We start from the raw sequence: 13,723 nt of genomic DNA, 5'->3' as shown, positions 1-13,723 counted from the left end.
ACTAGGAACAACGTAGACACTCTAGTATCAGCATGGGAAGCACCGGCATCAATGATGGTGTTCACAACGCCCAAATTGACACTCCACAACACCAGGACAGAGACAACGAAATGAATTGAAAGAAAACAGGGGAGTTCGGGACCTCGAGTGATCAACACTACTAGCAACAGTGTCAATGTTGCTACCAGTTTCACTAGCCAAAAATCCTCAGGATCCCAAAAAATCTAAAAGACAGAAAAGGAGAAAACAAAGAAACCAGGCCAAAGAAGGGGGATGCAGTTAAGGAAGAGAGTAGGTGATGCTACTGGTCATTCTTGTCCACATGTTCCAAACCCTGATTGGTCAGAAAAGGCCCCAAAACAACACTATACGAACTTCTACCTGATGGCAACCCTTTAGGACAAAGTCCGGACTTCAGTAGTTTTGCAATATCAAAAGCTTAACTAACCCCACGGTGGGAATCAGACTGTTTATACTCGAAGATTTTGATAGGGAACATGGCCCTCACCTTGTTTTTCAGGAATAAACTCATCAAAAGGGGTTTCGATAGATAATAGGTACTGTTAAATTACGATTTGGGCAAGAGACTATCCTCGCTCGGGGTGCCAGTAGTACGGGCTTCTAATATGGCTAAACTAAAAGTTTGCAAGAAGTTTATGAAATAGGGGTTTCGAGAAGAGGGAAAGGGGTTTCAAAACAGTTTTAGAAACAACCAAAAAATGCAATGACTTAAATGAAATGGAGGTGTACCTTGACCCAGACCCCCAGACACAACACCCGAAGTTTGTCCCACTTAAGGATCAGTTCGGGTGCGCTATTTTCACTTAGTCACTTCAAGGTCCATCGAGCGAGGTGATCGAAGGCTAATGGGCTTGAATAGTCTAGGAAGTACGAGGCTTAAGTGTTTAGGCGTGTTAGGCGGAGGTTTGAAGCTACAGGTCTAGGGATAATGCAGGTTTAGCAGGGTTCAGTATTAGTGCGGCAGAATATATGCATAGATTTTAGAATTCAAATCCCAAATAAGGGTATTCGACCTCATATTTATAGACAAGTGTCTCATCTAATCACCGTCGATAACTAGGATCAAATATGGGCCATTAATCTCTATGGCAACTACTAGCCTCTTTCAACAACATTAGCATTATCATTGGCCCATTATGATTACGGGATGCGTAACACGCAACATCTAATTTTACGACTTGGGCAGTGGCATGTAAGAAGTATAACGACATTGTAACCATCATTAACTTTCACCGGGAGTATCTTTGAGTGAAATCTAGGCAAAACACTAGTGGCACTAGTGTTGACACAAATTGCTATATTGTTGAGGTAATGATGACCTTCTTCAGCCGCCATCTGGCTGTCTCGTATTCTGTCATTGGGCGGTGGTTTGGGCCAATCAGAAGTAGTTGCTACTGGTATCAGTGTCGATGAGAGTAGCACCCTCGTTACAGGTAATGATGGAAAATCTAATATTCAATCTACGCAATCCGATGTCAGGTGATTGGTGGCATTTTCAGCCAATCAGAAGCCGATGTGGCTGACAATGGCATCAAGAATACTACTTGTATTGTCACCTATAATCATCACTTTTCAATTTCCGCATTCCGAGGTATCAGTTGACGTGTGAATTCGGTGATTCGAGCCACCTCCTATGCAACACGGCTTCAAATAGATTTGACATTGGAGCTATTGTAGGCAAGGGTTTCCGACGACCTTATCCCTTTCGTTGGCGCTTCTTCCAAAGTAGTCGCTTCCATTCTGGGTCTTCTTTGATTCAAGGCTGTCTATTTAGAATTTATTCTTATCTTGGGGCCATTTTTGGCATGTCAGAGTATTTTTCAAAGTTCCAGACTCTATCGAGTGGTCTAATTACTAGTGTACAATTCTTGGGGTTATAGATGGTTCAGGTTTTAAGATAGTTGCCCCAGGGATACTTTGGTTTTTCTACAGTTTTTTTAATCGGGGTGTCTACAATCAGGCATCCATTTTAACGGCCTGCAAATCCATTTTCACCTTGGACTGTAAAATTTGGAGCTTCAAAAGTGGTGATATCTTGCAAATATATGAAGATTCGAAATGGAGGGTCTAGAAAAGTTGTGCAAGATGAACCAATTTTAAAGCTTGTAATCCATTTTTTTTCAAATTCATGATGATCTAGGTGGGGATTATAGATTTGTAGAGTTTTAGTGTTGGATCTAGTTTTTAAAATTTTCTAAAATTTTTAAGTGCCAGATTTAGCTCTTTCACGCTCGTGTGTGCACGAAAGAAGAGGTGATGACATCAAGCACTAAAATACTTTCATACTAACCAAGTTTCGAAAATGATTGTTATAAGGGGACTGGTTAGGGCTGGCCCAGGTCCTTGGGCCCTAACCCAGTTCAAGCTGGATTGAGCCTAGTGGAAAGTAAAAAACAAAAAACAAACTTACGGTAGAATCGATTTGAGCCGGGCCAACCATGGGCCTTTCCCTAATCCCGTCGAGGTGGCCAAGCGTGGGCTTGACCTCGGGCAAAATTTTATGGCCCTAGCCCTAGTTTTTCAAAGTTGGGTCTATCAAGCCAGGTTATCTAGTCCATTGCCAACCCTAACGGTTATAAGGGTCATTGTAAAGGAAACATGTGAGCTTAGTGATAGCCCTCCCTATATTTTAAAAAAATGGTCAGTCATATTATGGCCTTTGTACACATAACAAAGAAGGTTTCTTAGGGAACAAATAAGAAAGATAACTTACAAGTGATAAGGATAGACATAATAATTATCCTTTTTAGTGGCGATCCCTTGGAGGTTATAGGAAAGTGTTCTCCATGAGAGAAAGATGGGTTTCCAAGAAAGAGTGGGTTTCCAAGAAAGAGAGGTATGACAGTCTAATATAAGGTGATCAATTCCCATAAAGCTTTGGTTTGTTTCACTTTCTACATTTAGAGATAAGAAATCTCTTGGTTGCTCTTGTGATTAACTTTCTATTAATTATATGGCACTGGGAAATAGGATGGTTAATTAGCATTGTTTTCCAATTGAGATGGTGGACTTAGTAAGGAAAGTCGGTCGGGGTTTTACGGATGTTTAGAGAGTAAGTTCTTGTAACCCAAAGCTGTTATTTTTATTAATAGTTGAGATTTTTTTGGGTAATTCACTGGAGATGACGAACCTCTGCCCGTTTTTTAAATCGTTAGTGGTTTTTTAATGTGTTAGGTGAGAGTGAAAGCCTAGTCCTTAACCGTTGGGGTATCCCCTTCTAAAAACAAAAGATTCTCAAGGACCCAACAAAATAGGCCTTAGCTGTGAGCTTATATAAAGGCCATGGGCAACAAGCAACGGTGCAAAACACGGTATGCATAACAAATAACGGCTATTACCTTTATAATGGTCGTTATATAATGGCTTAACGCCCTTTATATTAGGTTTCTCTCCAAAATGAAAATAGAGGTTACCAACAATAGTTACGAAGGCCATTGTATTGAATATAAATTAATATAACCGTTGTTATAACAGATATTAGGAAAAATATGGCCTCATAATTAAAAAGCCGGATATTTCTGAAATAATATCCAGCTTCTTTCTCTTGTTTTTACCTTAAATTTCCGTTTTTTCCATTTTTATTCATTTCTCCGATTCTTTGGTATAACGGATCGGTTTCCCTTGACGACAGCCGTTCCCATCATAAAACATGAACTAACCTACCCCATTTCGTTATGTTATGACCGTTTTATAAACCTTGAAATTAACCGCATATAAATTTCATCAAAATAGGTGGCGAGTCTGTCATTTTAATAGAACTACCTAAGTTTCAATTTGCCGGAAATAACGCCCGATATTTGTAAAAAGTCCATTCTTTTAATACCCGGTCTTTTTACCCAGATCGTCAAGCTAAATCGGAAATCAGCCAAATCGTCAATCTAAATCGGGAATCAGCCAAAACTGAACCGCTTTCTATCTAAATCGGGAATCAACCAAAACTGATCTAAATCGAGAATAAGCCAAAACCGAACTGCTTTTTAGATGGTATGGGTCTTGACCCTTCTTTTTTTTTTTAAGTTTATCTAATATTTTTTTTTATCTCTCAAAATCCAACGCCCCCCCAAAAATCTATGTTTTAATTTTTTTTATTTTTAATATTTTTTAGAACATCGATTCAGACCCATTTGGACCGTTGATCCAACAATCTTACATGGATCTATGGGGTGAATGATCCACCACAATGATTCAATTTTAAAATCATGAAAAAACTAAAAACCCATAGCCATTGGCGCTTAAAAATAAAAATAAAAATAAAAAATTTATATAATGTGTTAGCTTCATATTATTAAAGTGAGGCACACCAAAAAAAACTCATAAGAAGAAGTAGTTCTAATTATCGAAAATCCTGAAATTGATCATTTCAACCTCAAGATATATGTATATGAAGAAAAAATATTTCAATTTATCAAAATAGTGCATGTTATAGTGCATTATTTGGACCTTCTTATTTCAAAAATTTTAATTGTTTATAGATCTTCTTAATATTCACCCTTGTCAAAGCTTTAGATTTCAAAATTAGGGTGACAATAAATTTTCATACCATTACAATACTGTCCGGCACAAAAATGGTGTGGTTTTGAGGTGTGCCTCTAAGGGTGGCAATGTGCCTGGCGTGGGCCGAGCCAGAATAGGGCCATCCCATGCCCGACCTAGCCCTATTGGGGCCGGCCCCAAACAAAATGACAAAAAAGAACGAGAATTAAAAATAAATGAAAAAAATAGGAGAAAAAATCGGGTTGGGTCGGGCCGGGTCTAACAAGGCAGGCACCAGGCCTAGTGTGGCCCTTAGGCCACCGTTTGCGGGACAGGTCCTGCCCTTTTAAGGCCGGGCCATCAGTCCCATTGCCAGCCTATTGCCTCACTTCGATCGTTTCGAGGCTGAGGCCCTGTACAAACCTCATCCATTACAAAAAATAATGACAAAAGAGGCTCCATTAAACTTTGTAGATATGCACAAACAAAACCACCCAACGGAAACCAGGGACAATTTACCTCTAGAGAAACCAGACCACAAAACCAGCTTCCCCTGCAAGCACTAAACCAATGCTATGCACACCTTACCTGAAACCCAAAACCGCCTTCCTCTCGAACCAAACCACCAAAAAACCCAGAAGCAACGACCCCCTCATTTGGTGAAGAAAGCAGCCAAAACCATTAAGAAAACAACCAAAACACATCGAAAAAAAAAAAAGGAAATAATTTACATCTGAAAAAAACCCATTAACAAAAACAGAGAAGAACACCAAACAAAAGCCATATACATCTCATATACAGAGACCCATAACAATAAAACCACCTTTCTTCCACGAAAAACCAGAAATCTCCTCTTTAATTAACATAAAAAGGCTGCCAAAACCGCCTGTTCAGTCATAGTATTTCCCTACTTGGTAGAAAGAGAAGGTCTTCTCTTAAAATCCATCTTTGAGGTTGACTCTAAACCAGAGGAACCATCTTTTCGTGAATTTCCATCGGTCTCCTCTTGTATGGTCTCGAGCCTGAGGTCGAAGCTGGGCCGTCGATCCACCTTGATGATCCGGGGTGGGGCGGTCTCCATCGTCTGACGCGTGGCACCAAGCACCTTAGCCATGGCTTCTTCCTCTTCTTCTTCTTTCTTTGTTATGGGGCTTTGGTGAGGGCTTACAAGTAGAGGAAGATATAGAGGCCCCAATAGATAAGAACACCAGAGAAGTCTTTTTTTTTTTAATAGAAATATATTTTTTGTAGTGTTATCCTTTAATAGAAAAATAGAAATAACAAAAAACCCACAAAAAGGCGAATAGATAGGAAGAGGTGATGTTCCATTCGTCTTTTTAAGCTATTGGGAATAAGTACCCACATCAAAATATTCCAAACCTTTGATTTTATTCCCTGTTTTAGGTCTTTTAGTTTTATTCTTTTAGTTTTGCCAGTTACTCCGATGGGTGCATGCTATGCATCCTCTATCAAGAAAAAAAGTTGGAGTCTTCTTCAGTTTATTTTATTTTTTTGGAAAAATTTTATATAGAGCCAAGTCTCTAAACAATCAAATTAGAGTGTACCTCAAAAATTTTACTAGATTTTGATGTCCAAATATTCTCAAATCGATCATCTTAACATCAAGATGCATGGAAATGAATAGAATATTCTTTTAAAAATTAGAACAAATATGGGCTTTGGTGAGAAGTGGATGAACTAGATTTATGGGTGCTTATCCTCTCCACATTTTTTTGTTATGTTCAAAAGAAGCCCGACTGGTGTTTTTGGAGCCTCGCGGGGGCTTCGTCAAGGTGATCCCTTGTCCCCTTTTCTGTTCACCATTTATGTATAGTGTTTCAGTCGTTTTGTACGAAATGTTGAATCTAAAGGGCATTTTGTGGGCTTTCATATGCCTAATGATGGTCCTTGCATTTCACATTTACAATGTACTGATGATATTCTGCTTTTCTGTGAGGCTAAGTGTGACCAGATTGAAAATATAGCTGCATTCTTGAATTGTTGCAAAGTGGCTTTGGGGCTTAAGGTGAATTTTAAGAAATCTGCAGTGGTTGGTATTAATTGTAATGATTCTTTGGTCCTTGAGTTGTTGAGATACTGGGATGTAAGGTGGAAGTTTTTCCAATCATGTATTTGGGAATGCCAATTTCAGATGGACGACTGCTTCTTGCTGTTTGGGATAAAGTGATCTAAATGATACAAGTTAAGCTTGATTTGTGGAAGTATAAATGCCTCTCGCTGGGAGGTAGGATTACCTTGGTAAAAGCATATTTGTCAAACCTACTAATTTATCAGACTCTTTGTTGCAGATTCCTCCTCAGGTTGCTAGAAAAATTGAATCTTTAATGAAGAGTTTTCTCTAGGATTTTTCTGAAAATTCAAAAAAGTATCATCTTCTTCGTTGGGATAGAGTGTGCACTCCTAGAAAGGAAGGCGGATTGGGAATAAGGAAAATTAGAATTGTAAACCAAGCCTTATTTTGTAAATGGTAGTGGAGAAGCTTAAACTTTAAAGATCAATTGTAGTATCAAGTTATTTATGCTAAGTATGGAGAGGATAGATATAAAATATGGGTTGGATTGAGAAATGGTACAAGGGAGATGTCCTATTATTGGAGATCAATTAATTTATATAAATCTTTGATACATAGAGACATTCGATGGAGTTTGAGAGATGGACGTAATATCTCTTTTTGGCATCATAAGTGGTTAGGCTCTTCACATTTGAAATACGTTTTCCCATTAGTATTTCAGCATATGGGTAATCACAATGTAGTTATTGTTGATATCTTTAAAATTAGGGGCAATCAGATTGTGTGGAATATTTTTCTCCCCTATAATAGAATTTCGGAACAGATTTATCGAGAGTACATTGGACTGTTAACACTACTTCAGGAAGTTATATTCCGCATAATACATCTGATGAGGTTGTTTGGGAGATTGATTCAGATGGTTTATACTCGGTGAAGTCGATATATAAGTTACTTTTCTATGACCGTTGGATATGATCTATGCTTAAAATTGCTATTATTTGGAAATGACCTTTGCCGCTTAAGATTCAAGCCTTTTTTATGGTTGGCAATGCAAGATAAGATTCTCACAGTTGATAATATTATTAAGAGAGGTAAGGTTTTGCCTAATATCTGCCTATTGCATAAGAATGATGCTGAAACAGGTGCCCATCTATTTCTTCATTGTCCTTTTGCTTTTAAAATTTGGAGATGGTTTTTTGACCAACTTAGGATTGCTATGGTTAAGCTTTCGGATGTTAAGGGGATCATCTCAAACTTAACGTTACCTATGCTTCCACAAATAGGAGTGGTGATTTGGCAAATTGTGAGAGGACTGATACAATGGGAAGTTTGGAAAAGAAGAAATAGAAGAGTGTTTGATGGTATCTTGAAAGAATTTTGGAAAAAATATTACACTTTATTTGGCTCTCATACTCAACTACAAAAGTTGAGAAAGATATTTTGGAAGTGGATGTTAAGAGAAACTTATCGAATCTTTTCCAATTAGGATCTTTCAAATGCAAACCTAAGGGGAGATGGGTACCTCCTTTGGAAGGGATATTTAAATTGAATTTTGATGGTAGAACCCGAGTTTAACTGGTTTTCGAGGAGTGGTGAGGGATTGGAATGGATCTATTGTTTTGTCTTATACAGGCCCTCTCAAAGAGAAATGTAGAACTCTTGGCTCTCTTTAATGGTTTAAAACTTTTTGAATGAATGTCATCAAGTGGTGTGATAGGGAACAAAAATCACTTTGGGAATTTCGATCCATTTTACTACAAATTTGGGACAAGTCTAGGCCTTTTCTCTTCTCCTTTGTACATGTTTTCTGTGAGGCCAATGTATTGGCGGATTTCTTTGCCAAATGAGGCTCTGCTTTAACTGAGACTTTGGTCTCTGATTCTGTAATTTCTTTTTAATTGTGGATTAATAAAGCTCTGAATTTCTCTCAAAATTTTTTTTTTTTTCAAGTTTTAGAAATAGTGCATTTTTTTACTGTCAATTTTTAAGATTTTCAAGTTTTTATAGATTTGCTCGATCTATATTATTTTTTAAGCTTTAAATTTTATAATTAATGATGAAACTACGTGTTAAGGCTATCACAAAATTTCTAGTATTGAAACCATATTTCTCGATACTATTTGAAGGTGCGCTCTACTTTGAATTGTTTAGAGCATCGGCTCTATACAAACCGTATCCTTTTTTGTGGTTTTGGGTGGGTGGGGTGGGTGTTTTTGTTTTTGAGGGGGACTGTGTTTGGGTTGGAGTTGGTCTTTAAGTTGAAGAGGTTACATTCCCAAGATTTAGGTCTTAAAAATATTTCTAGATAGGGTTTTATATGCAAGGGGTTGGCCCTAGTCCGGGTGAACCCTAGCCCTAGCCCGTCCTTATTTGCTTGAGGGCTAACCTTTGCCCGGCCCTGACCCTATTAGGGCTAGGTTCGGGCATGCTGGGGAAAATTAAAGAAAAACAATGCAAAAAATATTAAAAATTAAGGGTTGGAAAGGCCTGTTTGGCCTAGCCCTTGGGCCACCTTTTTTTGGCTTAGGCGCTAGTTTTTTTAGGTCCGAGCCACCCGGCCCATTGCCACCCGGCCCATTGCCACCCCTGTTTATTTTAGGAAGTGAATGGACAACGTGCTCCCTCAGGAGCATATAATCATTTTTCCTTTAACTTTTTAAGTAACATTGGATTTTTCAATAATATATGAGAACATGACATTTAAGTTTTTAGTACCTGGAATAATATGACATAAACATATCGATATGGTAATAAAAAAAAAATGCCAATTGTGAGCTTGGATACTAAATGGTCGGCATGCACATATTCTACTTGTAATCCTTGGGTATATTTGTTTGCAATTATTTTGGAGCTTAAAATCTCTATTTTCTTTCAATTTGGAAGTAAAAATACATAGAAGAACTTGACAAAAAGTTTACAACTGAATTGTTTTCAATTTTTGTTTGGGGTAATATATAAACAAAGGAAAATAGTTTGATAGGGCTGCACTTAATAACTCATCGGAAATAATAATTCAAGCATTAGAAATCCTGCACATCGATCATCTCGACTTGAACATTATGGTTATGAAAAAAAATTAGGATTTTAAGCTCTAAAAATAGTGTATATTATAACAAATTATCTAGACCATCCATTTCACCCGTAAAATAAGTGTTTATAGATCGGCAAGATTTGTACCATTTTTTTAGTTTCAAAATTTATTTTCGATGTTGGAAATTGATCTTAGATAGATAATAGAGATTTCCATTGCTGAAAGTATTCTTCGGATGAGGATTTGAGGTGAGGCTTATTTTGTATTCATAAAACCCAGGCCTTATAGTAAACAAAACATGAAAGTTAAGGTAACTTGAATTTGCATGTAAAATTTTTATCATCATTTTTATATTTTAAAAAAACGAAGACAATTTCCCAACTAGAGTTCTTTATAATCGACTCGGTTACCTTGACAAGGGTTTCAAAAGCTTTTGTAGTGAAATATGATAATTTGACCAATTTTTCATAAGCTAGTAAAGTGCACCCTTTAAATTTATTTTGTTTTATTTATTAAACATGGATAGGATTGCATTTTTGTTATTTCTTTATTATTATAAAAAATCTTCCATGTATTTTGTAGTGGCCCATGAAAGTTAAAAATGGCTCTTTTCGAAGTTCATGAGTGGTCAATTTTGTTATCATTGAAATTTCAAGGGAAATAGCTTCCACTTAATAACATTCAAAGTTCCAAATCATATTGCTCAAGAACAAGAACAATTCTTGATTCTCTTCAAGTTGGGGAAGGTAGAGCATCTCACAAAGCAACCCAAACATCACATGCATCACACCTTGTGTTGTTAACTAAAACAAGAGACAAAGAGATTTTCCTTATTCTGCGAACAATATAAGTAAGAGGTAACCACAAAGTGGAACGCACTCATCAATTGTTCTTGTGCCTATGCCTAGCTCCATTGATTGTTGTGCATCTGCGCCCTAAAAGGTTGCATTTTCTTTTCTCTTCTTCTGGACAAGTTGTCTAGGATCAGGCCCTCTCTCTACCAATCCGTATAGTACTTTTCTTTTGAAAAGTAGGAAAGAGGCTCCAACTCAGACAAGGGTCCGGACCTGAGTCTCCCTCTAGTGTAACTCAAACATGTCTGGGTCGGTCCGGAAAACATTTATAAGAAAATTGGAAATCTGAGAGACTTGGGCTGTTGAAGTGCTTTCCAACCCCAATGCTTCTGCTTCCAAATCCTGTCCGACTCGGGGGAGTCCTGAATCATACAGGCGATTTCTGAAACATTGCAAGTAACAACGATTGATGAAAGATCGAGCACAACATTGAAAAAGTTAAGTAACTCATAAAATCAAAGCAAACAGTCTTGTCAAGGGAATAAATGCAGCCACTCAATTTCATATTCATTGGTCAAGATTTGATTGTGGCCATTTTATACCAAAAGCAAATGGCCTCATTGTAGACTTTTTCATTCAGTTTTACTGTCTGCCAAAACGAGGCACTTGCCAACTTTTTCGAAAGAGAAGGCAGTAATTTATTACCTTATAATATAAGGTGTACAGTTGTAGTCTCAGGCTATGTTTGGCTGGAAATCATAATAATTCACTTTTTTTTTTTTTTTCTTTAATTGTAAATAATCATGTGCTAAATTGCATTAGAGTCAATCTTTGGTTGAGGATTGTTTGGCTGCCAATTTGACCCTAAATTGAGATTTAGTAATTTAGTGAAATCCACTTAAAGTTTGAAAATCACCAAAACTCACTGAAACTGTCTAATGTCTCTCCCAATTGTTCAATTTCTCTCTTTATAACTTCCCATCTCTAAAACCCTCTTCTTTGTAACACCCCTTCTCACTATCTCTAAACCTCACCTCTTTCTCATGCCTATCCGTAGATGGCAACAAATATGGTGCATGAGGCCTTGAAGAGCCATAGATGAAGAGGTAATTGTGCTTCTCATTGTTGGGTAAGCTCGAATGATCGCCATTGTTACAAGTAGTGAAATTATTGGAATTACTACTTCTTGTGTAGCTATCAAAGTGGTGTTGACGTAGATAGTAGTAGAGGAATCATGGAGAGGATTGTTTTTTTTTTTTTTTTTTTCTTTTTTTGTAGTTGTTCAATGGTAGGAATTGAACTTGAGATGCAGCATTGCTTTACGAATCGAACATGAGATGCAACATTGCTTGATGTCAATTGCTAACTACTCAAGCCAAAGCCCAATTTCTCATGGTGCCATTTGGGATGTACTAGTTTTTTTAGTTTATTTTTTTAACTAATTCTTTGGTTAATAAAATTAAATTTGGTTTATATATAATTTTTATATCTGTACTATATTATTAAGCTACAGTTAACGGGTGAACATTTGTCTCTTTTAAAAATGAATTCTTTTTCTGCCAATTAAATATTTGAAATTCTCCTTTACAAGTACTTTGTGATTGCACTCATTTGAATGTATAATTAATTGACTATTTTTCTAATGGACATGGCTATAGTAAATTAAATAACCTATGCCTTTATCATTTCTATTTTATTTCTTTTCATCTCTCCTCTTTATCACAACCCTCTATCCTCTTCTATTTTCTCATGGTTTTTAACTATGTGTGTACCAATTATTGTGGGGAACGGTTTTTATAAGGTTGCAACCTTAAACAATCCAATTAAGGCACACCTTAAAATTTTATCATAACATATAATTTTGTTGTAAAAAATTATATGTATTATCTGAGAATCTATTTTCATACCTAATTAGAAAATTTTAAATTTAAAAAATAGTTAAAATTAAATAGATCTATAAATATATGAAAATCTTGAAAATTTAAGGTCTAGATAATGTGTTTCAAAATACACTATTTTGGGATTCAAAAACTTTTTTTTTTTCATATTCATACATCTCGATGTCGAGATGATCGATTAGAGTGTTTTTTTCAATATTAAAACACCATTTTCGATAGATTTTTGAGGTGCATCTGTGATTCTGATTCTATATTTTAAGGTTGTAACCCCTATATAAACTTTTCCCATTGTTTAATGATATAAAGGAATGAGAGAAAAGATTATAATACAAAGAAACTTAGAAAAAGAGAGAGGAGAGGAGGATTTGTTTATGAAGAGCATCGTATATTCTTTTGAAAGTTTAATAGTGAGAAAGAGAAAGGAGGGATTTGTTTATGAGAAACTTTAATCTATATCCATCCACATATATTTTATACTTTTAGAGACTTACAGTCGTCAGATCTTGAATGGATAGTTGCAAGTCAGCCGTGAATATTGTAACATTATGATACTTGTAGTTGTCAGGTCATAGTTAATGTGTGGTATTAGTTTCAGCTCACTACAAAATTAAGAGTGAGTCAAGTGCAATGTAATAAACTTATACAAAATATATATATATCAAACCACAATTAGTGTGTGATATTGTTGTCAACTCAAACCAGTAATATGATTAAGATTAGATGATTATATACATCTTTAAGGACATCTAATGCATTTATATGTGGAGATAAATAAATAGATGGAGTTTAAATTAGATAAATAAACTAGAGAGAGAGAGAGAATATTTTCCTAGATTTTTTGAATGAAAGAGAGAGAATTTTTTTTTCTTGATTTTGAAAACCGGAATTAGTATATTTTGAAAACCGGTTTCAATAGAATATTTGATCTATAGCTTTCTTTTTCTTAGTAGTTGTTACAATTGGTATTAGAGATATCCCTTGGCCCTTTTCTTCAACTGAGGGAATCAAATCATAAGAAGTACGAAAGCTAGAATAAGTAGAATAAGAGATGAATCAAATTGGAGAAATTCCCATGGAACAATCATGCACGTTGCGAGAGATCTGAGCTTTTATAGCAGCCATAGTTAAAAAGTATAACCAACTATCGACCTTCTTTTTGGAGTTGTAAGAAGACTTCCCAACCTTCAAATCACCCCATTAGCAATATGGGTCACTGGGAAGCCCATATCATACTTCTACCAACAACGATCTACCATTCCTGATATGTTTTTCGGGCATCAACTTCCTATGATTTTAGGGGGAGGACCGACTAAGTTGGGTGTATCCTACGGAGTAGTTCTTTACCTTTAACCAAATTACAGAAGAACAAAAAAGTCAGCTTAACATCTTTTACTTTGAGCATGACGCAGTATAATGGTACCAATGGTACGAAAGGACTAATGGCTATCCAACTTGGCAAGACTTCGTCATTGCT

The sequence above is a fragment of the Amborella trichopoda genome, chromosome 11, assembly GCF_054954075.1.
Source record: "Amborella trichopoda isolate Santa Cruz 75 chromosome 11, AtrichopodaSantaCruz75HAP2 v2.0, whole genome shotgun sequence".
Classification (NCBI taxonomy): domain Eukaryota; kingdom Viridiplantae; phylum Streptophyta; class Magnoliopsida; order Amborellales; family Amborellaceae; genus Amborella; species Amborella trichopoda.
Note: the sequence above shows the minus strand (reverse complement) of the source record.